The sequence below is a fragment of the Mus caroli genome, unplaced genomic scaffold (genome assembly GCF_978045245.1).
Source record: "Mus caroli unplaced genomic scaffold, Mus_caroli_1 scaffold_8, whole genome shotgun sequence".
NCBI lineage: Eukaryota > Metazoa > Chordata > Mammalia > Rodentia > Muridae > Mus > Mus caroli.
Window position 1 is genome coordinate 140,848,324 of NW_028227263.1, and position 4,804 is coordinate 140,853,127.

Genomic DNA, 4,804 nt, shown 5'->3' on the forward strand with positions numbered 1-4,804 from the left:
GAAGCAGGGAGGACCTTCCTAATCAGTTTGATATTAATTTCTTTTTGTCCTGAAGACAAAGTAATTTAAGTGTAATTTAGAACCAGGTGAAGAGCCTATACATCTCCAGAACATGTCAGAAGTAACTAGAGCTAGTCAGGGCAGCAACAAGGAGTGGTGAATTGATAGGTTGATTCATTGCTGTGTAAATGCACTGTGTAAATGCACTATTAGTACTTGAATCTAAAATGTACATTATATATGGAATGTGTCTTTCCCAGCTGGTGGTAATATTATAGGAGGTGGCAGAAACTAGAAGATCAGACAGTGAATCACGGAGTCTTGCTTGCCATTGAAAGTTAGCTCTGGTTGCTTACCTCTCTGCTTCCAGGCTCTTCCCAGGAGTGAGGTGGGCAGCTTCCTCTGCCACATGTTCCTGTAGCCACAGCCTTCTGTCTTACTACGGGCTCAGATTCCGTGACACCAAGGGCTACAGACTGAAATCTCTGAAACCATGATGTCTTAGTTAGGTTTCTATTGCTGCTACAAAAGATCATAACCAAAAAGCAAATTCGGGAGGAAAGGATTTATCTGGCTTACACTTCCAGATCATAGTCACCGAAGGAAGTCAGGACAGGAACCCAAACAGGACTGGAACCTGGGAGGAGTTGCTGAAGCAGAGGCCTTGAAGGGGTGGCGCTTTCTTGTTCCCCATATAGTGTTCAGTCTGCTTTCTTATAGAACCCAGGACCACCAGATGAACCCACCTGCCATGGACTGGGCCTCCCCCATTGATCACTAATAGAGAAAATGCCTTACAGTCGGGTCTCATGGAGGCATTTTTTTCAACTGAGAGTCCTGCCTCTCTGATGACTAATCGGTATCAAGTTACCACACAAAACCAGCCAGCATACATAAGAAAAAGAAAGGATTCTCTTTAAGCCATTTTTTAAAGTATGGAGATCACAGAAAGGTCAACTCTTTAGGCACAAAATTCCTTCTCATGATGACTAAAAAGGAGTTGCATCCTTTTAGACATCTAGAGATTTGAGTAGCTTTTCTTTAGATTGGGGGGAGTGAGGGCTCCAGAGACTGAGAGAATCCAGAGTTTCACCTGCTGCTTTTGATTTTTTTGTCCCCTGCCACTAACTGGAGAGAGGGGGAAGGGAAAGATAAACACTGTGGCATCCTGGGAGTGTAGCTGAGGGGGCAGAGGAAGCTTAGCAAGGCACAAGGGATGGGGAGCCAGTTCCTGGCCCCCTAAAATAAAACAATATGGCATGAAACTAAGGGGTATAGTAGAGGAGCTACTGGGAGAGTTACAGAGCCTTAGGGGTGGTGGCTCTCATAGATCTGTAGTCTTTATTTCATTTCTAACAATTGACCTACTCATGTGATAATTTCATGTCATTTTTCAAGGAATAACCTCTTGCTTAGTTCATTTACAGACATCTGCTTTACTTCCTGCTCCCACATGAAATCCTGGGTGTTTTGGTGCACACCTGTGATCCCAGAGTTTGGGAGGCAGAGATAGTGTTAATCCTGAAAAAAATCACAGGAAAAAACCCATCTCACAATTTTGAGCCAAATTTGAAGCAAGTTTCAATTAAATGTCAGCCATGATAACAGACTCTGGCCAGGTCCACTCTTGGGTTCCCAGGAAATGGCTGTGTGTCACGTTTTGTAGATGCTTAGAAGAGCAAAATTTTATGGCCCCCATCAGGACCAATCAGGAGCCAGGATAGATCCTGACATATTTCCTGCCTACACAATTCCCACCCACTTCCAATCAAGCATATCCGGTGCAAACAACATTGTTTAAGGGATCAAAAGTATATGGCTTGTTATTACCCAAGAGCCACAACCGCCAACATTCCAGAAAGCTATCTGTCCTTGGGCAAGTGGGGCTCACAGGCTAACATTGTCTCCTCCCATAGGAGGAGGGTTTGAGGGCCAGCCCACATACCTGAGCTGGTTGGTGATATCCCGGTCAATGAGGCCCTATTTCAAAAATTAAAGTGGACTACTCCTGAGGAATGACAGCTGAAGTTTGCCCCCTGGCTCCACACATTCACACATGTACACATCCACACACATGCACAAGCCTCACACACAACATGCACAGATACAGGTGGTGGCATTTCATTTGTTGTTTTGCTTTTTTGAGACAAGGTTTTTCTATGTATCCCTGGCTGTCCAAGAACTTGCTCTGTAGACCAGGCTGGCCTTGAACTTACAGATCCAGAGTGTTGGGACTCATCTAAACACCTAATTCCTGACATGTCCCCAGTGTGTGTCTATTCTAAGGAAGAGTCATTTATCCACACTCCTTACAAACAGCAATGATGTAACGAGGTTTCACACGAGGTAAATTAGTCTTCCCAATGGAACCTGTAAGTCTTAACTATGCCAGCTCTCACATTAGCAAGATGCTAACTTCACTCATCCTTGGTGGGTGGAATTTTGCTCCTGGAGTGTCACCAAATTAAATAATCAGTAAGCACAGTTGTGACGAGCATCAGGCTCTGGATTTAGGTGTATGTCTCCTGTAGGTCGCAGCTCCCTACGCATGAGTCAAGTGAAGGTCCTAAGACAACAAGTCCTCGGGTATGTGGGTGTGAGGGAAGCAGCTGGAACCTCAGGGATCTCTTTAAGCAGTGGCATAAATGCTTGGTGGGAGAGAGCATGTTAGAGCTCACATGACATAGGAAGCCACTGAGACACTGTGGGTACCCTCGGCACATCCACATCTCCACTTAACCTGCCCTGCTTGGACCACTTAGCTGAATTGAATTGGGAGGAGAGAAAGAAGTCAGTTTCCCAGAGAGGGAAAAGCTCAAAGTCTGTGGGCTTCTCATTTTCCTGATCTCAGATGTGTCTGTGAGTTTCAGTGAGTGTCTTACAGGAAAGAGGGTGAAAACTCAGTCTGAGCTGTCATTCATGCCAGCTATGTTGCTTTCCTGTCCTCTTTAGCTTGTTATCTCAGGCAATCTATTTTATTTTGTTTTTGTTTGTTTGCTTTCAGAAGACAAGCAATGTGTGTGTGTGTGTGTGTGTGCGCGCGCGTGCGCGCACGTGCATGCATGCGCACTTGTGTTTGCATAGACTCTATTGGCAACAAAATAATGTTATAGTTAAACATCCATTAAAATAATGCACTTAGCACAGCCTGCCCTGAGGGAGGAACACTATTGTTAAAGAACTATTCAGCTAAGGCAACAACCTCTGGATCTTCAGCATTCTGGTACCATCTGCTGGTCACATCGATGTCAGCTGTCGAGACTTGGCCAACTTTGCCTTCTTCAAAAAGGCAACAGAAGGTAACCAGTTGTATGCTCTCCATTAGGAAGGTGACCTCTAGAGAAAAAAACCTTGACATTTTCCCTTTTAATGGAATTTCATAGAAGTTCAGGATGTCCTTTGGGTAATTTACAATCAAAGGGCAAAAATCAAAAGTATTTGATATCAAAACTGTTAGCTATGAGCCAGTCATGGTGGCACAAACCTTTACTCCAAGCATTTGAGGGGCAGAGGCAGGTGGATCTGTGAGACTGAGGCGAGCCTGGTCTACAGAGGGAGTTCCAGGACAGCCAGAGCTACACAGAAATATCCTGCCTGGAAAAACCAAACCAAACCAAACAAAATATCAAAAGCAAAAACAAAATGAAAATAAAAAACCCAACCCAATCCAAACAACAAAACACCTCCAAAACTATTAGCTATGCTCAACTCCTTTCACTCCAAGAATATATCCTAACCATGTAAGAGAGCTAGACTAATGGTGGCAGACTAGATTGATGGTGCCAGACTACTTTATAGCTGTATCATTTTCCATTTATGTGTTGTTTTATTCCTTCTTAAGAACAATAGACTCGGGGATAGAGAGATGGCTCAGCAGTTAAGAATGTGTACTGTTAAGAGTGGGAGACAAGTGCTGGCTTTGTAAGCACATATACTAAAATTGGAAGGATACAGAGAAGATTAGCATGGCCGCTGCCCAAGGATGACATGCAAATTCATGAAGCGTTCCATACTTTTTAAGGTAAAATCTTCCAAGAGGTACTCTCAATTCTGAATATCTATACTCCAAATGCAAGGGCAGCCACATTCTTTAAAGAAACTTTAGTAAAGCTCAAAACACGCATTACACTTCACACAATAATAGTGGGAGACCTCAACACACCACTTTCATCAATGAACAGATCATGAAAACAGAAACTAAACAGGGACACAGTGAAACTAACAGAAGTTATGAAACAAATGGATTTAACAGATAGCTACAGAACATTTTATCCTAAAACAAAAGCATATACCTTCTAGTCAGCACCTCATGGTACCTTCTCCAAAACTGAACATATAATTGGTCACAAAACAGGCCTCAACAGATACAAAAATATTGAAATTGTCCCATGCATCCTATCAGATCACCATGGACTAAGGCTGATCTTCAATAACAAAATAAATAATAGAAAGCCAACATTCACGTGGAAACTGAACAATGATCTCCTCAATGATACCTTGGTCAAGGAAGGAATAAAGAAAGAAATTGAAGACTTTTTAGAGTTTAATGAAAATGAAGCCACAACATACCCAAACTTATGGGACACAATGAAAGCATTTCTAAGAGGAAAACTCATACCTCTGAGTGCCTCCAAAAAGAAGCTAGAGAGAGCACACATTAGCAGCTTGACAACACACCTAAAAGCTCTAGAACAAAAGGAAGCAAATTCACCCAAGAGGGAGTATATGGCAGGAAATAATCAAACACAGTGGCGAAATCAACCAAGTAGAAACAAGAACTATTCAAAGAATCAACCAAATGAGG

At 42.8% G+C, this 4,804-nt stretch overlaps 1 non-coding gene across 1 annotated transcript; it reads left to right on the forward strand.

Annotated features, from left to right (window-relative positions):
- Positions 1-3,910: 3,910 nt before the first annotated feature.
- LOC115030273 (U6 spliceosomal RNA) lies at positions 3,911-4,017 on the forward strand. Its single transcript, XR_003835859.1, has one exon. It is a non-coding gene; the product is annotated as a U6 spliceosomal RNA (small nuclear RNA).
- Positions 4,018-4,804: the final 787 nt, after the last annotated feature.